This window comes from Phoca vitulina, unplaced genomic scaffold (genome assembly GCF_004348235.1).
Source record: "Phoca vitulina isolate PV1807 unplaced genomic scaffold, GSC_HSeal_1.0 scaffold21, whole genome shotgun sequence".
Lineage (NCBI taxonomy): Eukaryota > Metazoa > Chordata > Mammalia > Carnivora > Phocidae > Phoca > Phoca vitulina.
This window is the reverse complement of record NW_022589724.1, coordinates 15743777-15769096: the sequence shown is the minus strand read 5'-3', so window position 1 is coordinate 15769096 and position 25320 is coordinate 15743777.

The following is a 25320-nucleotide window of genomic DNA, read 5'->3' as shown; positions in this document are numbered from 1 at the left end:
TAGGCAAATGGGGACTTGGGACCAGCAGTGTAGCTTAACATCATATACCAGACCTTAGGTCAGTTATCAGTACTCTTGTTCAATTTACAAAGTACTTTCACACTCAACGCTCCAGCAGTTGTTCATGGAAGCCCTTGATAAAGCACATCATGTATCATCATCCCCATGTTAAAGATTAATACAATATGGCCAGCCAACATTAATTGAGTAGTTACAATATGATAATATCAGTACGAGGAATTGAGGATATAGAGATGACTACGCCACAGATGGCCCCTTTGGAGCTAGCAAGCTAAAGAGGAGGGCATGATTAACACCATTTCCCCTTTGCCTTCATCTATTCTTCCACCCTTCCTTCCCAATCCCACTTTCCCTTCCTTCCTTCCTATTTTTTCTCTCCTCTTTTCCTCCTCCTTTTCTCACTGTGTTCCTCCTTTCCTTCCTTCCCTCTCCCTCTCTTTTTCTTTCCAACAGCAATTTTTGGAATACCCACCCCAAGTCAGGCTTATGCTAGATGTTAAGAAAGTGTGAGGGAAACAAAGACGTACTAAATCTTAAGATTACATGTAGGTAGATACTGTCATATGTGCTCTAAGTTTTAACCTTCAAAAGAACCTTGGTAAGTAGACATTATCATCATATTTTCCACCCTTCATACAAATAAATGGCTAAATAACTTGCTCAAGGCCATTCACTTGAGAGGGTGGAACCAGGATTTCAATCCAAATCTGCCTTTAAAACCCAGATTCTTTCACTTCACACTAGCAGAGCAAGCACACAATCATGATCCAGTGCAGGAAGAACAATTGGGCAATTGATGTGAGTACATATTCTGTCGGAGCAACAGCTATCGGGGGTCAAAGAGGCTGGCGAGTAGAGGGAATTTACAGAGCAGGAGTTCAGGCCCAGAAGAGACAACAGTTTGCCCAAGAACATGCAAAGTGTGTGTGTGTGTGTGTGTGTGTGAGTGAGAGTGAAGTCAGGGCTAGTGTTCAGAGATTCAAAAGTCAGGTTCAATCCATGTGGCACACCCCTGGGCTGCTCACCTTCTACTATTTGAATGTTATAGTCTAGTAACAAACTATAGAAATGATCCCTGAAAGTATTCACACAGGACCAGGTGACACCAATATCCTCTCCTTGGAAAACACAGTGGATCCTAGAAATTGGAGTAAAATCCCAGCTTTCTTATATATTCTGCATTAGATGTTTATTTCGTACATGTGTGTTTATGGAGAGGCGTGCTTCCCCAGAAGTCTAAAATATGCTCTGAATTAGTAGGGGAGAGCTCAAAGCCATTTGGCTCAGAGCCTACTAAAGAAAACAAAAAGAGGGTGAGAGACTAAGGTGGAAGGCGTGGGCAGCTTTCTGTTCAGTTGTGGCTCTGAAATCCTACGAAGAATTTGTTTGGGTGGGATCAGCTGGAGGGATTAAAAAATGGAGGGGAGGACTGTGTTCCTCCACCGTCCCTCCTCAGCACATCTGTCCAACACTGCTCACGCTTGCTCCAGCCTCTTCCCATGTGTTACAAGTATGTTTGGCCTGGCTGGTTCCTCCCTGCATTAAGGCAAGACTTCTCTTTCTAAAATTCTCCTTTATATAACATAGAACCTGGCAGGCTCAAGGAAAAAATAGCTACCCACATCCCTACAGATGAAGAAAAATCTGGGCCTTATTTACTCTTTTTGCAAACAAGTATCAATTAAGGAAAGGCAGGAAGGAATAAGCTTTGCCTTCTAACTTGAGAACATCTATGAGGAATCCACGAGTTCTTCCCGTCCAGCGTGGCTAGAGCTGAGATGCTATGACAAGGCCACATCAGGATTTAGGGACCCATCTGGGACATTTCTTCTGGAATTGAAGGAAACCTTAATTCACTAATAATTTGGGTTTGTTTGTTTGTTTGCCTTAAAGAATAAAACACATGGGGAAACTGCTAGGCAGGTAGTCACTTCTCTATCAAACTGGAAGCTACCAATTATAAAGTTATCCAAGAATGACAAAACCCATGTAACAGAAGTCAGAAAATCTGGCTTCTGCACCTGGATGCCATCTGTCTAGTCATGTTCACTCTCTGACATTAGGAAAGGATTGCATTAGGGTCAGATCAGAAATGGCACACGTCCAACCTGGTGCTGCCACCAATACATTCCATGCCCGGGGCAGACATCACCAATCTATCATGATCCTTTCTCATGGTTTATAAGAGTGTAGCTTCAGGATTCTCAACACGCTCCACTAGAGAGCGGCTATCAATTAAGCTATTATTCATCTCCAGAACAGATCATCTCTTCTATCCTTTCTAGATTTTTAAAAAATGGTATTGCCAGAGCAGAAGGCTTTCTCTTCATTATACTTACACGTTTTCCTTTGGAAGGCATGTCTCAGCCCCACCCAATGAGTGAAAACCTATTTCAGCTGCATCTTTTTCAGGCACATATGAATTTATCCACAATAAACTTTCAGCAACTTTATAAAATTTGGAATTAGTGTAGATAAGAAACCAAATGTTTGGGTACTCAGCCGAAAACCATTTGAAAGTGTTGCGTGTGATTCATCTAAATCCAAACACTCAATTGGCAACCTCACAACAGACTCTCAAAACTACTTTCTTCTGGTATTTCAGATCTAGCCATACAAATGAGCAAGGATCATGCTCCAAACATGACGCAGACCTTTTCAGTCTCATTGATCACCATAAATTTTGGCACTAAAGTGGATCAAGATCCAGGAGGTAGAAGAGAAAAAGATTTTGCTTTTAGACAAACTTGTCCTTCCCATCCCTAGATGGAGTAGGTGCAAGGCAGTGACCTGGAGAGGGAGAGGACCTGGTGAACAGAAAAAGTGGGAGTCCCAAGGTGGACAGGGAGTCAGGTAATAGGAACTTGGGTCCACATCCCACTCCTATCTTGTTATGAGACTTTGACCTTTCTCTTCTCTTCTTCAGATGTGCAACCCTACTTGATGCTGAGCACTCAATCTTGCTCCTCTGCTCCATGGTTCCAGAAATCTGTTTCTTGGCTTCTGAAGGGTGAATGGATAATCTTGGGGCTTTCTAGAGCTACTCCTTTTATATTTTCTGTATTTTCAATTGTTTAAAATTTGATGGGGGGAGAAGAATGTTCCAAATATCACCTTCCTTTTTCCCTTTAATATTCTAAGAAATTACCTTTTCATTATAGATTCAGTGACTCTCAACCGTAGAAGTAGGGGAGCTTTCTGAAGTGTTGTTTTTTTTTTTAATTTTATCACAGTAATACATAGTTGGTGCTTCTGTTAATAAACTTGCTGTGAGGTCCTCCTCCTTTGGGTTTTCTCATTTTACTCTTTCTCCTCCTGCTATTTGTAAATAGCAAGTCCCACCATCCAGAGTACCCTCTTTCTGTTCCTCATGTGTGTACATCCTGTGCGTCCTTTGAAGCCCAATGGTTGAGCTTTCCAATGAACTCATCCAAGACCAAATTCTTATCTGTTACAAGCCTGATCGTGGACAATCCTGTTGCCTTTGTTTTTTTCCCCTTTATCATTTATCTGTCCATGTATTCTCCACATTCCAATAGGTTTTGAGGAGGCACAAACATAATTGAAAAAAAAAAAACCCTCTTAAATTACAAGCACTACAGTAGGAATGCTTATGTACATATATTTTTAACATATAATATTCCTAAAAAAAATCACACCTACATGCCATTATTTTTTGGTTTTTAAGATGGGATGATGGAGGGTTGAGGCCATTAAAGTTATATGTTTAGCAACAGACATAGCTGACCTTGAAACTCAGTGTCCTGTAACTCGAACATGCATGCTTCTTCTACTAGCATGCACTTCCTTGTCACAAATCCTATAACCAGTAGGTGGAAAAAAAAGGCCCATGTGAAAAGCTGGAAAAGAAATGGAGGAGTTAGTAATGGAAAGAGAAAATAGAAGTATACTGTAAAAAAAAAATCTTGGTGAGTAAAGTTAGAGCAATTGAATGCCAAAATTAGTATTGAGTTTCCTGGAAGCCTAAGTAAAGAGTGAAACATGATGGGTATCTACTCTTGGCATCTAGCGGAAGAAAATGTAGATAGATATACACGTTGTCCTGGATTTGACTTCTGAGATAAACCTGTCACAAAAGACACTGAGCAATACATTGGAAGATGTTTGTACCAGCACTTTGATCAAGAGTCCAAAAGATGTTCTACAAACATCTGTTTTTTATAATAGCAGCAGACAGGATGAACACCAAGAGAATAGTGCTAAATCACAGTTCCAAAAAGACAATTCATTAGGGGGCCCAAAGAATATGGTCCAGGGATGTGACTTCTTCCTCGTCTGGCTTCACATAGGGATAAAAATGAGAATTTTTAGGTTTGAATAGTTAGCATGTTCTTACCCCAGTATTTCCTTGTGATGATGAAGAATTTGTTTTGTTTTTGCATGAGAAATAAAACACATGATTTTTGTCCATATTTTAGTGTGAGAAACATTGCTGATTATTTTATAATTATATAATTGTGTGGTTGCTCTACAAAAGCTTGTTTATAAGGCTCAGTGAACTATATTTGTAAATAGCAGGAAATCCTAGGAGAAATGATCTGGTGTAGAAAGTCATGGTTTGGGGGTAAGGAGTGGGCAACAAAGCCTGCCATGAGGCAGTGACATTTGAGTTGATAACTAATGACTCTTTAAGAGAAACCAAGAGTAAAAGGTTCAAGGTATAGAGATAGCTCCCAAGATGAAGTGACCGACTCTGAGAATAGGTCCCGGTAGAGGTAGCATTTGAAATAAATACTGAAGAGTGAGGTTTCCCAGTAGGCAAGGGGGAAGGGCCTTCTAAAAAGGGGACACTGCATTTGCAAAGGCACAGAAGCATAAAACATGAAATAGCAAATGCATTATCAGGTTTTTTTTAAGTGGGGTTGTGTGGTCGGAGCCTGCCCTTGTAGGAAAGGGGTCAAAAATTAGGCTGGAGGTCAAACAGAGTCAGAAGATCAAAGACCTCCTACGACATGCCAAGGAGGTTTTTTTTCAGTTTTGTTTGTTTTGTTTTGTTTTGGAGTTTTGCTCTGGGCAGCATGGGGTTTGAGCAAGACACTTGGGACTGACTGTGGAGAGGAGCTGTCAGGAGTGTGAGGCTCGCCCCAAGGAAAATGGTGAAGATGCTGCTGTGTGACACAGGCAAGAGGTGAACAAAGCGGAACAGAGGGTTGGTGACAGTGAGAGGAGCTGGGGAGGGATGGAGAAATATTTAGGCAACAGAATCAACTGAATTCAGTAACTTATTGGCTGGGGGAGGGGTGCCAGAGAGGGAAGAATCCAAGATGATCTGAGGATGGAGAGAATCATGGAAGGAAGGAACATCTGTCTGGGGATCAGCGTCCCCCAACAGCTTGGACAGTGCCTGACTCAGGATTGCACTCTGATGACCCACTGTTAACTGAATAAACATTTCAGGGGCGGGGGGGTGGTGGGGGTGGCTGGAAGAATAGCAATGTTGCATCCAGGATTCGACTAGTGATGCAGAATTGAGGACACTAGCTGATATGCATAAGGCTTCTCTAGGACTAGTGCATATTTATCTAATTATTATAATAATGGAACATTTACTGAGCTCTTATAACGTGCTAGGCCCTGGGTTTGGCACTGGACATTATGGTATTGCAATTACTGGTCATGACACCTCTATGAGGAATCAACAAGTATAGTAATAGTCACTTTAGGGATTAACTCGGGCTCTGAAAGGTTAAGAAAATCATCCAAGTACTGAGTGGCCATGTCAGGTTTTGGACCCAGGTCAGGGTGATTCAAGCCCTGCAATCTTAATTGTGATGTTTGCAAATTTAGCGAGAGCAACGTGGTCAAGGGCACTTAGTAAGCAAGGGTTTCCCAGGGACTGGAGCTATCTCTTTCTCTTCTACCACATGTTTTGGCTGAGAAAGCTGGGTAAACCCTGGTGATGTTCTATCTAGGACATACGTGCAAGCCATTTGGAAAAAATGCAAAACTATACAGTTTAGAGGGCAAATACCAGTAAGTCCCCTACTTCTCTTGAGTCTCTAAGCAATGAGCTTCTTAGTCGAGACTTCACTACTTAAGACAGGAAGGAGTTAAAAGGGGAAGACAGAGGGGGCCAATGGGTTGGGTTTCCTGAGTACCAAAATAAAAGAAGTGATTTTATTCTTACTGTAATGTGCTGACAGCCAACGAGCTTGGGAGTTGCAATTATATTAGTAAAGAAGAATTTTCACAGAACACTGGCATTTTGCACACTTGCGGCCAACTGCTGAGGTATTTAGGAGGAATGTTGAAACTCATTTTCTCTCATAAGCATGATTTCTTTCAAGGCCAAGTTTCTATATCAATGGAGGAGATCATTTAAGAGGCAGAGTTTGAGAGGCCATAGGAAAATTCTTCCTTTAAATATCTCTGTCACAGGGTCACCTGGGTGGCTCAGTCAGTTAAGCGTCTGCCTTCGGCTCAGGTCATGATCCCAGGGTCCTGGGATCAAGCCCCACATAGGGCTCTCTGCTCAGCATGGAATCTACTTTTCCCTCTCCTTCTGCCTGCCACTCCCCCTGTTTGTTCTCCCCCCCCCCCCCCCCCCCCCCCCCCCCCTTTTTCCCCCCCCCCCCCCCCCCCCGTCAAATGATTAAATAAAATCTTTAAAAAAATATATCTCTGTCACGGACAAGCAAACCAGATGGACATTGATACAGAGACTTCAAGTATCACTAACAGTCCAGGGGGCATATTCTCCAGAGTCCAATATTACTGTGACTGTCCTTCCAGGCTCTTCTTGAGGATTTCAGGTGTATACTGCTTCATGAGGAGTTTCTTATCTGCTGGACCGTTCTAGCTGTTGAGGCCAAGTTCCTTTATTGACCAGGGTCTGTCAAGCTGTAACTTTCTTTCCTAAATGCATCCCCTTCCTCCACAAAAATGGTTCCTAACATATTGAAGGACAGTCCTTGTATCCCACAATATCCTCTCTGCAAGGTTTCCGAATGAACAGCTGAAGTCACCAATATGACAAGAATGTAGATTAAAAATAGCTTTCATTTATTGAGCATATTAGACCCTGTTCTAGATGTGCTCAATAAAATACCCTGTCTGGTTTTTACTTAGCCCCAACTGTAAGGGAAGTAATGATTATCTCCATGTTACAGATGAGGGTATTGAGTCTCAGGGAGGCATTAAAAAATGTCCCCTTTGGCTAAGTAAGTGATGGTTCTAGAATATGAATTCACATAGGTCTGATTCCAGGGATCAAGATTTTTTCTCCCATACCAAACTGCCTTTTAAATTTTACCTACTTTGACTTTTATCATCTTTTATTTGCCCCCTTTATACACATAGTTAAATACATACAGAAGGAAGCTCAGTTATGAGAAAAAAGAAATCTGTTTATTCTTCAGAGAATTTTATATCACATTTATTTTGAGTCATTTTCTAGGGAAGGTTGCAACCAGATGAAACACCTAATGAACTTTTTTCCTAATCAACATCATTTTTAAGAACATTTTTTTCAGGGGATATTAAGAAAATAAACATGAAAATAATCTGGGCAAGTCAAGTTAAAAACTATTTTAATTCTCTGCTAGTGAGAAGTTAGGCTTTTTCAAAGGCCAGTTTGTCAATAGGCATCAAAAGGTTTATTATTATGCGTATGCTTTAATAGAATAATTAATACATTTATTCTTTCATGCATGCATTCAACTGATACTTATTTATTGAGCATCTACTAATGCAGGTATTTTTCCAGCTTTTTGGGGTGCAGTGATAAAGGGCTCGTGAAGCATAAATTCCAGTATGCAGAGACAGAAAATTACGTGTATAATATCATAAAGGGATTTACGCTATGGTAAAACTAAAGCAGAGTATTGACAGGGTTAAGTGTATGGGGTGGGGAGAGTGATGGCAGATGAATTATTTTAGAATGAATTATGAAGGGGCTCATTAGAGATCTGGATGAAGAGTTTTCTGGAGGAGGAGAAGCCACTGAAAAGGTCCTGAGGCAGGAATGAGCTTGTTTCTTTGAGGGAACAGTGGGAGGGCCAGCACAGCCAGTGTGGAATGTGCCAGGGGGTGGGGGAGGGTGCAACAGGGAGAGGAGGCCACAGAAACAGCTCAGGACTAGATCACACAGTATTATGAAGACTCACAGGGCCAGGTTGGTTACAAGACTTGTAAACAACTTGTAGGTTACCACCTACCTTTGTCTTTTGGGCCACCTAGCATGCTAACCCCCAATTGATGGGGACTCAATTCTAAGTATTCTAGGAGGAGATTGATAGGATCTGACTTTATTATTATTTTTAATTATGTTATGTTAGTCACCATACAATACATCATTAGTTTTTGATGTGGTGATTTCTCATTCTGTTATGCAAAAGGAAAAAAAAAAAAAAAACCCAAGAGGTCATTGTACAAAGAGGGAAACCAACTGCCAAGCAATAGCAGTGATGAGGGGGAGAGGTAGTCTAGGGTGGTAGTGTCGGGGAGGTGGTCTAGGGTGATGGTATAATGGGAGGGGGTCTAGGCAATGATGTAAGGGGAAGTGGTCAAGGGCAGTGGCTTCAGGGAGGTGGTCTAGGGTGATGGTTTAAAGGGAGGTGGTTTAGGCGATGGTGTAAGGAGAGGTGGTCTAGGGCAGTGGATTCAGGGAGGTGGTCTAGGGTGATGGTATAATGGGAGGGGGTCTAGGCAAGATGTAAGGGGAGGTGGTCAAGGGCAGTGGATTCAGGGAGGTGGTCTAGGGTGATGGTATAACAGGAGGGGGGTCTAGGCAATGATGTAAGGGGAGGTGGTCAAGGGCAGAGGATTCAGGGTGATGGTGTAAGAGGACATGGAGTAGAGCAGTAGAAGTGGAACTGGTGAGCAGTGCTGGAATTTGGGACACATTTGAAGTTGAAGCTGGCATGACTTGCCAAATGATCTCCTCCGGGGATCTCTGTTACTGATTTCACTTCAAGAAATTTATTCTAAGGTAATGACCATGGATCTCCTCAAAGATACGATTCTAAGAATGTTCATAGTTTAAAATGGCAAACGTTAGAAATAACTTGTACTTATAAACCGTTGGACCTAGTTAAATAAATTATGAAAATTCCTGCAATGATACAAATCAAATTTCAGCAGATAATTTGTCTGGGTAGAGTGATTTTTTCAGCCATCATTTTTCTTTCTTTCTTTCTTTTTTTTTTTTTTTTTTGTCGGTCTGAATTTTTAAATCTGCTTAAAATGAGACTGTTTTATAAAACAAACAAAAAAAAAGTGTCAAAGTTATGTTTTAAAAGTAAACCTGTCCTTATTTGACTGCACTTTTGCACAGCAGGGTCCACTGACTTTTCCATTTAAAATGTGTCCCAAGAACTCAATTCAGTTGGACATCCTGTGAGGACTTCACAAATACTCATGATAGATTTACTACATAGCAATATGAGCCCAAACTGAGGTTGACACTGGGATTCATACATGTCTGGAGAGCTGGCTGGGTGTGTGTTTATTTATATGTGTAGTTTGCACTCGTTGGAGGGGGTGGAGTTGGGGAAGGCTGCAGAAAAAGAGGAAAAGGGGAATGGGGAGAACAGCTGGGTGCCTATGATGTGGCTGGCATGGTCCAGGAACTGAAGTTGAAGGAGCTTTTATTCAAAGGAATTGTGGGGCACGAAGGTACAAAGAGGGCATCCTTGGTGCCCAGGACATGAAACATGGCACAGAATGGGTGTAAATAACCTCCTCCTCACTCTGGGGGAGAACACAGATGAACCTGAGCATTTTGAAGATGTCTGAGAATGCAGAGTGTCTGGAAGTACCAGTTCTGAGAGCATCCTGATACAATAGTGCCCTTGGAAATACCGAGAATCCCTCTCTCCCAGTGGATTCATCGTCATTCAACATAAAAGAAGGGGGCCCTGGGGAAGTAAGGGAAGGGCGTGGGGACACCATAAAGTACCGGGAGTGAGTGGGCTTGTTTGTGAACCCACTGCAGGACATTTCCTACAGTCTTCAGAGAGTTAACAAGTAGATACTTGGAATTGGAATTCCAAATGCAAAAGAAAACGTGGGTTATCAGCTTTATTGTGACCCTATTAACACAGAAATGGCAGTGTGATGTGGAAGAATTCAGGTTACCACAGAATAGAGGCGGAGCCCCCAGATCTTAGAGGTGGAGAGGGCACTAGAGTTCTTCTAATGCCTTCCTTCTACTCTGCAGCCACCCAGCAAGAAGTTTTCTCAGTCCCTGAATGGCTTCTTTGATGGGACCTATTGACTCTTTTCTGGTGTATCAAGGTTGTCTGACTTCTCCCCTCTCGGAGTAATGTTATTTGGAAACATGGGCAGGGCTGTCATGGCTGAGAAGATGAGTATAGTGTGGGCCAAAATCCAATCTGTGCTCTACTCCCCAAGCTGTGTGCCTGGGCTTGGTGAATTGATGCTTTTCTTTTCTTTTCTTTCTTTCTTTCTCTTTCTTTCTTCTTTCTTTCTTTCTTTCTTTCTTTCTTTCTTTCTTTCTTTCTTTCTTTCTTTCTTTCTCTTTCTTTCTTTCTCTCTCTCTCCCTCTCTCTCTTTCCTTCCTTCCTTCTTTCTTTCTCTCTCTCTTTCTCTCTTTCTCCTTTCTTTCTCTCTTTCTTTCTTTCATTTACTAAGGGAAAGCAACTTTAAAAATTAAATTTCCCTTAAAAAAAAAGTCTTAAAAAATTTTCACCCAAAGCTACCACGTGTGCTCAACAGCAGTGCGTACTTGTACTTCCAGAACTTCTGAAAAGGTCCGGGTCCTGTGACAGCCCCACAATTCTATACCCTTCAGGTATATGAAAGGACCCAAGTGCGAAAGAGAAACTAAAATTATAAGTAAGCTCTCTGCAACAGGTGCTATTCCAAACCTCTTTCACATAGCAGTTCATCTAACCCACACACTATCCCTTGAGAGTAAATTTGATTCTACTTTTAGAACAAAGGAAACTGGGGCTCATCAAACTGCAGTTCTTACACCTAGGAGGAAGCAGCATCAGGACACCAGCTTGTGTTTATTCCGTACGACTTCTTAGGTTTGCTACACATAGTTCTTTGGTTCTTTATGACTGTCAGCTTCTCCTTGTTCAATTTCCCTTTGGTCCCTTTACTGGCACCCCCTGTCTTTAACTCCCCTTTTCCTGTTTTTTCATCAATTAAACAGAATGTTATCACCTACCTTTGTCTTTTGGGCCACCTAGCATGCTGCCCAACAATCTCAGCTCTGACAGCCCTGGAAAAGGTCTCAACTTCGCGGTACAACCATCTTTGCAATTTTATAGAATCTATCCAGGTGGCAATCCCTTCCAGCTGTACATCTTGACTCTGTCATTCAATCCCTCCATACATCCTAAGACATTTTAACAACTGCCCAATATAATTCTTTCCTCCTTTCAAAAAAGCCCTCTTCAATTCCTTCCCAAGTGCATGGTCCTGGGTCTATCCGATATTTATTTACAGCTTCATTTCTCTCCAGAAATCCCAGTCGAATCCTATGAGCAGCCTTATTCTACATCGCTTTGGCAGACATGCACACCAACGGACCTACTACCCGACAACATAGAACTTTCCCCAGCTTCTCCCCATAGCTGGCCTCCAATGGACTTCTGTGCATTTCTTTCTTCAACTTGACTGTCAACTCCTTGATGGCAATGCTGCATACACAGAAGTCATGCAATAAATATGTTCTGATGGGTTTGATTCTTTTGTGACTCTGTGCTCCCTGCCCACTCTTGGCCTCCCCCTCTCCTGGTCACCTGGTTAAAAAGGCTCTTGATAAATACTTACTGAATGAAATAATGAACCAGCACCAACTAAATATAAGGTGTTATTGTAATAATTGGCTGGGTCAGACAGAGACTTAAATACCACGTGGAGCTCTGTGGCAACACTGGAATGCCACTGGATATATGGAGGTCTGGCAGACAGCAAGCTGTGGTTGGATTTGGGCACAAGAGGGTGAGGGTGGGAGTGGGAAAAACTGAGCAGGAGTCATTATGTCTGGGATGAAATGGAAGGTCTGAGCAGGGAAGAAAGCAGCCTAACAACAGACAAGCTCTGAGTACTGAAAAATCAGGTGTGAAAATCAATAGCGGCAGTAACAATAAAGTGATAATATTAAAAGTAGACTCTCCCCTGGTTCAATGTGAGATTAATTATTTTCTGAGGTTGCCCAATCTTCATGCTGGATATGGGAACTAAGACTGCATTTTGGGGGGAAAAATCATAAGGTATATTAAATTCTAATTCATGATAGGCATACTGGAGTATTTGGGTGTCGTATGGTGATGACCACAACTTATTTTGAAATGGGTCACAAATAGGATGGATGATTGATAGAGGAAGGGAAATCTGGAGATGGCTAGACGTGTGCTAAGGCAAGTCCAGTAAAATGGTAATTGTCAAATCCAGATGGTAGGTATATCTATGTTGACTGTAAAAATGTTTAAACTTTTCTGTATGTTTGAAAAGTTTCACGATAAAATGCTTGGGGAAAATGCATGGTGGAGCAGTCGCTTCAGGTCCCTTAGGCGGATCCTACAATCATCAGAGCAAAATGTAGTTCACTAGGTAGAATTTTCCAGAGTGGCAATAATAAATCTCCATATTTATACAGGGTTCTATAGTCCACCAAACACCAAGTGTGGTGTGGACAGAACAGGCCCCGGAGTGAGACTCACTGGTTTCTGATGGCTAGCTCAGGGCAGGTCATTTAACTTCTCTATCTCTTGGTGGCTTCATTTGTAAAATTTGTATACAAATTCTTCCCAGAGATATTGTAAAGATTAAATAAAGCAGTAACTTTAAAATGCTTGGAAAGTGCTAGGAAACTGATAAGTTCTATATGAATGCTGGCTATTACATCTTTTCATTTGCTCTTTGGAATAGAAATGATTTCTGTGCCTGAAAACTGAAGAAACTGAAGTTTAGAGAGATGTTTCTTGTCCAAGACCATGGAGGTTAGTTAGTCAGAGGTGATAACTGGGGCTAAACTCAAGACTTCTTTGCCTCTTTCAAAACATGCTTCTCCCTGTCTCTGGACTCCCATTCAAATGTTCAACGAACTCCAAGATGAAAGAAATGCTAAACGCCCAGCAAAGTGCTTGGCACATGGTAGGCACTGAAAAAGTAAGTGAATGATTCATTTATTGCACTCACTATGTCTGTTACCCTGCTAAGCATTATACGTTATCTCAAAGTATCCTCATAAAAGCTCTAAGAGTTTCATTTTACTATACTACCCTGACTTGCCAGATGAGAGCAGAGGCTTTAGAAAGGGTATATTGCCCAAGATCCCGTAGCTAGCAAGTTTGAGCCACAGATGCATCTGGTTCCAAAGCCCATGCATTTTAAACAACACTGTAACACTTTCATGAATGAAGGGTTTGCTGCTTCAAAGCTCAGCCGAATGGTAGAAATTAGGAAACATGAGCCATTTTACCCTTAATCCACAGAGCTCCCCCTGGGTCTTTCTCATCATAGATGCATTGTATTACTAGCAAATGTGAATGTTTTGATGAATTAGGCAAACACTCCAATTGCCTGTACATTGCAACATCTTCCCATCAAAGGCCAGGGAATGTAGACTGTACGTTCTTTGTCCAGCTTGTCTGAATGCGTCAACGCTGTCTGGGAGGCACAGAGGTGGACGCTTTCCTAGCAGGGGTGAGGCCCCTCCTGCATGTCCAGCTCCTGTATTTGTAACATTGCCATGTGCTGTACCACTGGGCCAAGGAATGAAGGGGCCCATGGTCCCAGCCACCTCGGATTATGCAAGCCAAGAAAAATGTGCAAATCGCATGAGAAAAGCAGGCAGTCCCCAAACATCTTTATTTGTTCATTTCTGTACCCTGACGCTTTGATTGCAGTCTTGCACTTAGAAATTTCAAGATAAGTATCAGCAGCTGGACACTGGGTAAATCAGAGGCACAGACTCTGTGTAAATACTGACGTTTCGAAAGCACGAACTTATGTCCAACAGCTTGGAGCACAGGACCCAGTGGGAAGGGAGGGGGAGTGGTGTTATGGCTTTGGCAAAGTCAACCTTCTGAGAAACTCGTGGACATGTCTGTACATGCCTGAACTTGTCTGACAAAGCCAAGCAGAGATTTCAGGATCTGCCAGATCCAGATACAAGCAGCCTGCTTGCTCAGAACCTAAAAGGAAGAGTCAGAGGAAGTAAAGGATTAAGATGAAGAAACAAAAGATTATGGGGCTGAAATCTCTTAGCAGAGGTTACAGGTGGGCAATCGCAACAATGACAAGAAATGAAGCTGCCGTCTACTGAGCAGCAACCATTAACCAGATCCCAAGTTAGGGCTTTTTACATCCATTCACACAGTTAACTCTACCAATCATCCTGAATTTGGACAGAATTTGCTTCAGTCTATAAAGAAAATTTTAAAAAAAGGAAACTACGTTGGAGTGGTAAAATAGTTATCTCAAGGTCGGGACCTGGCAAGGAAGAGGAAACAGGGTTGCAACACAAGCCTGTCGGATCCAAAAAACTAAGGTAGGTAACCTTGAGATGGCCCCCATGCCCAGTGAGCATGAATTTGAACAAAGAAGAAACCTAGAACCAAAGTCCTTCCAAAGTTAGAATAAATAATAACCATTATATGCACACCATTTTACAATTATCAAAGAAGGGGTATGATCTACATGGACTCGATGCAAAAGAGATAAAAGTGCCAAAAGGGTTTGCCTCTCGGACAACAGCATTCCATAGACTAGCTATAAATTTTAGCTAGTAAACCCATCCATTTGATACCTTTGCTGAGAGAAGTGACTGGAAGAGAGAATTCCACTTAAGAAAAGAAAAAGTACATAAAAAGCAAGAGAGCAACTCTCTCTTTAGGGGTTAAAACGATGGCTGGGACAAACCTCTCAGCATAGTGTGAGGAGAAATGAGAGAGCTTGCTGGTAAGATCTGTCAAGGACATACCCAGAAGACGGACTGGAAAAGCATGGGCAACGCTGGGTGTGACAGCCCTGGTCAGTTCAGCTGAGTGCAGATACACTGGTGAGTACAATTAGAATAATGGGTCAATTAAGGTTGCTGATGCTGCAGCTGTGCTGTGAGGCTTAGTGTGCTAAGATCATTTAACGGCAAGCAGCTGGATCCAATTTTGCATAAGCAAAAAAGAAAAAAAATGCGAGAATAATAAAAGCACACAGGAATTTCTCTTAGAGTACCATGAGCAAAAGATAATGTTAATTATGGGAAAGAAAACTCAAGGTGGCTGGGAGCATGAGGAGAGATGATGCTGGGGAGGAGGACAGAATCCTAACCCTGAAATTCTTTGTGGATACCACTAATGCACTCAGATGCAATTCTATATGCAACAGGGAGTCAAAAAAGGAGGAGTAACATCGTCATGAAGCAGGAAAATGGGATAATCAGATAAAAGGATCATTTGATCTTCTGTATGGGTTAGAGAAAGGAAATTGTCAAGTGTGGCTGTTGATTTTCTTGGCTATATATATAGTAATGCCATTCACCATGAAAGGTAACATAGGGATGACAGATAAGAGGTAGGAGGAAAGGGTTAATGACATATTTAATTTTGGACAAATTGGGTTTGAGATGCCTGTAGGTCCTCCAAGAGATACTGATAGAAGCTCATCCGTGTGTGTGGAGTTCACAAGGAATATTTGGGCTTGAGAGTTACAAATACAGAGTTGCTAGCACTGAGACACTGACAAACCATATAGCAATGGAACAGGACATCCAAGGAGATGATAAAACAGAGTCTAATAGATAACCCTAAAAATAAACAAAAACAATAGTTATAGGTCAGACATATTAAGAAGAATATTTCTTCAAATTTCATAAGCGTAGCAGAGAGATAAATTAGTAGAACGATTATTCCCAGAATGGAAGTGTAATGACTTCTGAAAATCTACTTCTCCATCAAAGCAAGGACAACACTGGAAAAATTGTCAAGATCAACTTTTTTCAGAATTCTAGAAATTAATCAAAAGCTGGCAGTGTTTACTGAAGAAAATCAGCTGAATCTCAGTAAGAACAGTGAGGAGCTTAGTGGTATTTTAACATGTCCTATTCCTATCTCCTTCTTCCTAAATGGCAGCCATGCAAACCACCAGTCTCACAATTTTGGTAGCTGTGAAACCAGCAGCCTAGCAGGGACAGAGGTTAGAGGTCTCCTAAAAGCCTCTTTCCCAGAGATTTACTACTATTTGATCTGCCTGGAAGTTCCCTGGAGTATCCCATTCACAGGACTTGTCTTTATTTGACCTGACTCAAATATTCCAGAAATACAAGGTTGTGTTAGCATCTAAAAATCAATCGATGTAATATACTACATTAATAAATGACAAAACCCACAGGGTCATCTCAGTACACACATAAAAAGAACTTGACAAAATCCAATACTCCTTCATAATAGCACAACTCAACAAACTATGAATAGAAGGAAACTTCTTCAACCTGATAAAAGGCATTTACAAAAAGCCCCCACTTACCATCATATTTAATGATGAAAGACTGGAATCTTAGGATCAGGAATAAGCCAGCAATGCCCATTCTCACCATTTCCATTTGACTTTTTCCTGTAGCTTCTAACCAGGACATGCAGTCAAGAAAAAGAAACAAAAGTCATCTAGATTAGAAGGAATAATATTAAACTATCTCTATTTGTAGACGGTATGATTACTCACATAGAAAATCCTATGGAATCCAAAAAAAAAAAGGAAGAATTCGAATGAATAAGTGAGTTCAGCAAGTTTATAGGATACAAGATTAATATGCAAAATTCAGTAGTATTCTACACATTAGTAATGAACAATTCAAAAAAAAATTAAGAAAACAAGTTTATCTACTATACCATCAAAAAGAATAAAATATCAAGGAATAAAATTTAAAAAGAAGTGTAAGACTTGTATACTGAAACTAAAAAACATTGTTGAAAAGAATTAAAGGGGCACCTGGGTGGCTCAGTTGGTTAAGTGTTTGCCTTTGGCTCAGGTCATGATCCTGGAGTCCCGGAATCGAGCCCCATGTTAGGCTCCCTGTTCAGCAGGGAGTCTGCTTCTCCTTCTCCCTCTGCCTACCCCACCCCTCTCTCTCTCTTCCTCTCTCTCTCTCACTTGCTCACTCTCTTTCTCTCTCAAATAAAATCATTTTTTAAAAAAGAATTAAAGATGACCTATAAACAGAACTATACCCCATGTTCACCAATTGGCAGACTTAATATTGTGAACATGGCAATACTCCCCAAATTGAAATGCAGATTCAATGTAATCTCTATCAAAATTTCAAATACCCTTTTTTTTTTTTTTTTGCAGAAAAAAAGCTAATCCAGGCGCCTGGGTGGCTCAGTTGGTTGGGCGACTGCCTTCGGCTCGGGTCATGATCCTGGAGCCCCAGGATCGAGTCCCGCATCGGGCTCCCTGCTCAATGGGGAGTCTGCTTCTCCCTCTGACCCTCCTCCCTCTCATGCTCTCTCTCTCTCTCTCTCTCAAATAAATAAAATCTTAAAAAAAAAAAAGCTAATCCTAAAATTCATAGGAAAATATAAGGAACCTAGAATAGTCAAAAAAAAATCTCAAAAGAAGGACAAAGTTAGAGGACTCAAATTTCTTGATTTCATAACTTACAACGAAGACAGAACATTCAGACAATGTGGTCCTGGCATAAGCACAGGCCTATAGATCACTGAAATAGATCTGATGGTCCAGAAATAAATCCTTAAATTTACAGTTAATTGATATTTGATAAGATTCCCTGGACCAACCAATAGACACATAACAGTCTTTCCAACAAATGGCGCTGGGACAACTGGATCTCCATGTTGAAAAGAATGAAGGTGAACTGAACACAGAAAAATTAACCTAAACTGGCTCATAGACTTGAATATTATATATAAAACTAAAAAATTCTTAGAAGCAAACTTAGTATTAAAATTTCATGACTTTGAATTAGGCAAACCTTTCATAGATACAACACCAAAGCATAAATGAAAAGAGAATAAATAGATAAACTAGACTTTATAACATTTAAAATATTTTGCTTCAAGGACAATATCAAGAAAATGGAAAGGCAGCCCAGAGAATAGGAGATATTTGCAAATCCTATCTCTGATAAAGGACTTATATGCAGAATATAAAAAGAATATAACAACAGTAAAAAGACAACATAATTTAAAAATGAGCAAAAGATCTAAACAGATGTTTATTTCCAAAGAAGATACAGAAAGGGCCAATAATCTCATGGAAAGATGCTTACCAGAAGCCATGGGAAAAACTTAAATCAAAACCACAATGATAGACCGAGGATGACTAAAATTTAAAAAGACTTAAGAAGTCTGACAAAGATGTAGAGAAGATGGAACCCTCATATATCGCTGGTGGGAACGTTAAGTGGTACAGCTGCTTTGGAAATCAGTTTGGCAGTTTTTCAAAATGTAAGCATTTTGAAGAGTTACCAGATAACCCAGCAATTCTATTCTTATGAATATATATAAGAAAAATGAAAACATATCCCACACAAACACTTTTATGCAAATATGTACAGCAGAATTATTTATAGTAGCCCCAAAGTAAAAACCATCCAAACATCCTTCAACAGATGAATGGATAAACAAATATGGTAAATCCATACAATGGAATATCATTCAGCCATAAAAAGGAATGATGTACTGATGTATGCTACAGTGTGGATGAAACTTGAAAATATTATCGTATGTGAAAGAAGATAGTCACCAAAGAACTCATTGACTAATTTCATTTACATAAAACATCCAGAATAGCTTTAAGAAAAAGTAGGAAGTAGGGACGGGGTGAAGGAAGGGAATTGGGAATGACGGGGGTTTCTCCCAAAACGTTTTTTTTTTTTTTTTTTTTTTTTGAAGTGATGTAAATGTTCTGGAATTAGATAGTGGTTAGTGTTGCACAACTCCGTAAATATACTAAAAACCAGAATTGTACAATTTCAAAAAGGTGAATTTTATGGTGTGTGAATTATATCTGAATAAAACTGTTAAAAAAAAGATCAGGAGACATAGTGAGAACAGTTCCTATGCTGTGAACAAACATATGGAATAAGGAACATTTACAGAATAAATGTATGGAATGTATGGAAATGTATGGAATGTTTATGGTATAAATGTCTGGAATGAGGAACATTAATGGGATTTAGCAACAGTGAGGCCTTTGATGAACTTGGCTAAAGATGGTGGAAAGGTGGGGCAGAGCGAGTCTGACTCATCAGCCAGTATTTATGAAATACACATCACACATTGGCATATGCCATTGGGATGAGGAATGAACGAAGAGAAGAAAGCCAGATGGGCATGTGGGAAACTGAAAATGGAGGATGGGAAGGGGAAGACCATAGGCGTAGATAACCCTTCCAGAAGTCTGGCTGCAAAGGGCAGAAAGTAAATATGTTAATCATTGGATGGAGACACAGATTTAGGTTTGTGTGCAGTTTGTACATCTGGGAGAAACTTCAATTTCTTAACATGGGTGAACCAGCCTCTGTTTGGGGCTGATGGGAACAATTCGTGGGAGAAAGAGGAATGGGGTGGATGATGCGTCATGGGGAAGTGATAGTTGAAAGGACAAAGTTCTGGAGAAGTTCACCAGAGCACTGACAAAGGAATTATCTTTAGATACAAAGGAAGGGACATAAGCACATTCTTTGTGCGATAGGAGGAAGAGAGGGAAGATAGATGGAGACACAGCTTATCTTCAAGACTTGGGGGAGAACTTTCCAGGAATTTCCCTGTGCTAGCTTCTATGAGAAGGGAGGTTCCTCTGTGGAAAGCCAGGACACAATTGGTGGAACTTTCAGAGCCAAGCAGAGTGGGTGAAAGAGCTGCAAAGGGGGAAGCCTCAGAGCAGCAGTGCGTAGGGAAACAGGAAAGATGGCTCTTGGTTGTTCAGGACTCAAGCGAGGTTTGGGGCCATCAGTCTGTTGTGGCTTCCATCCACAGTGTTGGACAACTTTTTTTTTTTTTTTAATTCTCCCAGTGTTCAGCAGCAGCGTTCAGATGGCAACATGGATAAGGCAGATCTTTGCATTTATCCAGGACAGTTTTCCCAGAGAGGTCAGGGAATGTTCCATGTGGGAATGGAAGGAAATGAAAATACTTCATTGATAAAGAAATTCTTTAAAGTTGGGCACCTAGAATCTAAGCAGACGGAAGGAAGTGGAGTCTGCGCATGACTGATAGGGAAAAACTAGAGAGGGCAAAGAATGAGCGGTGTTCCTCCCCTTTCCCAATCTGTTTTTATCTGCCCCACCCCACCTTGCCACCAGCTTTCTCCTTCTCCTTCCTAAAGAGATGTTTGTTTGCAATCGCTTCAATGGATGAGCTTCATCAGTTCATGCAGAACCATTAACTAACCGGCACCTAAGTTAGAGTGAGGCTTGTTTAGGAAACTACATGGTCAGCTCTTGGTTCAGCTTTACCAGAGGTGCTCTTCTTTGATCTTCAAAGCAATCGTGTCCTACAAGTGAGGCCAGAAGAATCAGCTCCCATAAGTACCAAGGGGTTTAGGGAAAAGCCTAAACTATGAGGTGTGTGGGTAGAATCCAGACCTGCTTTGTTATACCCATCTCCAGTCTATGCTGACAGATAACACATATAAGAACACATACATTTAGCTCACCGAAGAGAGTCCTACTGATTTGGGGCGGGGGGGGGGGGGATTTGATGTTAATCACAGGAAACACCTCAAAAACCATATCCTACCATACATTTTAAATGGGATTATCAATCAATGTAGTCCTTCCTTGGGTTTCTAGACCATTTTTTCAATAGATTCATTAACTTTCCCTACCCTTACATGCATTTTCTTTAAATGAGGACCTAAATATGAGCTGGGAAGCATCCTACACATGATGTGAGAAAGGTCACTACTTTCAAGGGGCTTTAAATCCAACTGGGAATATAAAACGTATCTGTGCATATGCCTGTGTGAGAATACAGCATATGTTATGTGGAAAAGAGTTAATTATTTATGTTAACTTTTTAATTAACTTTCATGTGATGACACAGCTTCCTAGCAAATTCATTTGAACATCTGTTTCCTCTAGTAACTTAAAAAAAATCAACAAAATTTTTCTTAACATTATTATATCCACCCAGTATTTAAATAAAAATTTTTTACAAGTATCCAAAAATGTGATGGCAGGAATTGTGTCACCTGGGTTATCCTCAAACTGAATGTCGATGCCTGATAAACATCTGATTTTCACTGAGATGTTGAGCCAAAACAAATACGAAATCTTAGTGCAAATGTTTATCTGTATGGGCTGCTGTAGATCTGCTAATTTTCTAGTTTTGAGATTCAAAAATCCTTCAGTAATTAATAACTTTGTGACTTGAGGCAAGTCTTCATGGGACTCCTGGGTATCACGTTTTTCACTCATTAAATGGAGATAATACTTTCCTCCTTACCTTACAGGGGTGTTCTAAGAATCAACTAAAAGAAGTGAAAATTGTAGGGCGCTCAGGTGGCTCAATTGGTTAAATGTCTGCCTTCGGCTCAGGTCATGATCTCAGGGTCCTGGGATGGAGCCCTACGGCAGGCTCCCTGCTCAGTGGGGATGCTACTTTTCCCTCTGCCCCTCCCCACTACTCATGCTCTCTCTCACTCTCCAATAAATAAATAAAATCTTTAAAAAGAAGGAAAAAAGAGAAGCGAAAATTCTATGAATGTTGGTAACTGTACAATAGTTGTAAGAGGTGATGGAGAGTGTCTTTTACCCAGAGAGAAAGACAGTATAAAATATTATTCCACAGACTCATAGGCCTGCTATGACCTTTCAAAACCTGTTATTTTATAGGTAAAGCCAGAAAATATTCAAAGGGGATGTTGAACACACATATACACACGCACGCATGCACGCACGCACATGCATTCTTCTGAAAAGCCATTAAATCAAAGAATCATGGTATCTTCACTCCTGATACGGGTACATCAAAAGAGACTAAGAGATGAATCCAGTTGCTGATGGCTATTATTGATTGGTCATGTAAGAAAAAAACAAATGCCCCTGAATGTTTTTTATTCAGATGCTACCTTTAAATGTTGTAGCAAAGATAATTAGTATCTATTAACCTTTGAATGGAGATTTCTCAACCTCTGCAGTTAGGGTCTGGGTGATTCTTTGTTGGCAGGCGAAGAGAGGTTTCCCTCTGCATTATAGGCTGGGATACTGAGCAGCATCCCCTGTCTCTGTCTCTTGGCTGCCAGCGCCATCCTCCACCAAGTATGACAACCCAAAATGGCTCTAGATGTTGTCAAATGTCCCCAGCAGGGGGCAGGGAGGGGTAGGGGCAGAATTACCTCCAGTTAAGAACTTCTGCTTTAAATAATATGAACCAACACATTCATGCAGTATTTTGCAAGGCTCTTTTGAAAAGGTTATATATTAAATTCCCCATAACAACTAAGGTTTTGAGAAAGTAAATGGCTTGCCTGAGATCACACGGCTGGGTGCCAGGACTCTGACTGTCTTCTGGTGTCCCAATTTCATGCTGACCCCACTTCTCACCCTGCCTCATGTATTATGTATGTACTATCAGGTAGGGACTTGTAAGAGTCACCGTGTCCAAACCAAGAAATCCACTTCCTAGTTCCTCACAGACCCATGAAGGGACTTCTGGAAAAGAAAAACATGCCAGACCCTCTTCCTCTCTCTTACTCATTGTGTCTCTTACTCATTCTTCTCTGATCAATGAGATGGGGAAGAGTCTGACTTCCAATGAGCCCTGTTATTCTACTGGACAATTAGGGTTCAATATTATGGTGTTTAAAGATCACTGTTTCTAGCTGGACTGGCAGTTCCCCCTCTTTTGGACTGACTTACCCGTAGGATGTACTTTCTTTTTTGACTCTTATTACCATATGATAAGCTCTAAAAAGGCAGTTTGGGGACATCTGGGTGGCTCAGTTAAGCATCTGACTCTTCATTTCGGCTCAGGTCATGATCTCAGGGTCATGAGATCAAGCCCTGCATTGGGCTTCACACTGGGCATGGAGCCTGCTTGAGATTCTCTCTCTCTCCCTCTCCCTTTGCGCACCCCCCCCACCACCACTTGCGTGAGTATTCTCTCTCTAAAAAAAGAAAGAGAAGAGGAGAGGAGAGAAGAGGGGAGGGGAGGGGAAGGGAGGGGAGAAGAGAGGAGAGGAGAGGAGAGGAGAGGAGAGGAGAGGAGAGGAGAGGAGAGGAAAGGAAAAGGGGTTTTGTTCCCTATAGAACCCTTGAATCTATTTTTTAATTGAGCCAAAGCTAGGAGATAGAGTGACCAGCCTGTTCCCAGTTTGCCTGGGACTTTCCTAATCTTAGCACTGAAAGTTCCCAATCCAAGAAACCCCTTAGTCCAGAGGTGGAATCATATCCCCCACATAACTGACTGGTGCTGTCAGAAACCTGGAGAAGTTCAGAGGTGAAAATACAGTTCTCAAGTTAGCATAGGACAATAGATTCCCTAACATTAGCCCAGAAAGAGAAATCTAGGAAGGGACAATCACTTATTTTTAATAAGGTGTACTTAAATGAAGAGAGTAAGAGAGAGAAAGCAAGAGAGAGCAAGAGCCATGAGATTTCCACAGCAAACATAAGATGATTCAGGAGATAGGTAAGTCAGAAAATGTTCACATGTGGGCACATAGTACGTCAATATTACTTGTATGGATACTTGAGAGATTTCTTTAACATAGATTCTAATTAAAGAGTTAAAAATACCCATTCATTTCATCCTCACAAAACCCCATAATACCCAAACAGTAATACCAATAGCTCCAGTTTATAGACAAACAAATGAACACTCATGTGAGTAAATCCCATGAGGATGCACAGTCATTTAATGGCACAACTGGGATTTGAACCCAGATCTCTCTCTCTCCCCTTGCCCCTCTTGCCCTCTCTCTCCATAGCTGACACCTAGAAATTTCCATTATCTGAAGGTAATAGGCAGCTATTAGTGCTCTCTAAATTCCTCTGAGAAGAAAAACAAGAGTCATTATTAGGTTTTCTACTTAATTCAACTCACATTCAATTAATATTTATTGAGGGTCTCCAGTGGACTTGAAGCTGCATAGTATTCTGAATAAGGTGGACTTGGTGTGTTTTGATCTTCCCTGCTACAAAAAATTTTGAAGCTTTTTTTTTTCTTCCTTGCTTTTGAGAGACTCTCGTTGCCTCGGTGCACATCAAAGTGCACTCAAGGGCAAAAGGGCTTCTTTCCTGTTATCTAAAATACAGTATTTTATGGTGGGGCTATTAATGCACTATTAATCCATCCAGCTCTAATACTTTGAGACAGATGTGTGACATGCTTAAAGCACATCTGCTAAATGTCCTACCACATTCAGGCACTATGACTTCTGTCTTCAGAAAGCAAGAGTCTAATAAGGAGAGTGGAATTTTCATGACTTTAATGTGGGCTGCAATTTCCTCTTCATTAGCCATTTCTGTATAGCGGACCTTCGACCAGTGTGGGGTTAGGGGTGTCCTCCCTGCAGTCAAAAATCCACTTGTGACTTTTGACTTCCCCAAAGCTTAACTACTCATAGCCTACTGTTGACTGCAAGCCTTACCGATAACATAAACATCAATTAACACATATTTTGTATGTTCTATGTATTATATACTGTATTTTTTTTTCGTTCATTTGAGAGAGAGAGAGTGAGTGAGAGTACAAGCAGGGGGAGGGGCAGAGGCAGAGGGAGAAGCAGACTCCCCGCTGAGCAGGGAGCTCGATGTGGGACTCGATCCCAAGACCCTGGGATCATGACCTGAGCCAAAAGCAGACACTTAACGGACTGAGCCACCCAGGTGTCCTTATATACTATATTCTCATAATAAAGCTAGAGAAAAGGAAATGTTATTAAGAAAATCATAAGGAAGAGAATACATTTAAAATCTGCATATAAGTGGACCCATGCAGTTTAAACCCGTGTTGCTCAAGGGTCAACTGTATTTCAAATTTCCAAAAACCTTTGAAGCACAAAGCAAACAAGGGCACTGGATTCTAATTTCCATGATTTTGAACCCCAAATTTCTTTCACCTGTTTCTTTATGTATTACTTCATTCATTCAACACATATAATGGAGCTAGGAACAGGATATCATGATGAGTAAGGCACCATCCTTTCTCTAATGAAACAGACAAACTGATAAGGCAAATGACCAGAAATATGGACACAGGATGGAGGGATGTCACAAGGGTCTATGCGGCTTGCAATGGAAACACACAGGAAGAATGAAGCTGGATACAGAGAACCAGAAGAGGCACTCTATAGAGCTGACACCCACGACGACTTACATACAGGTAGAGGATA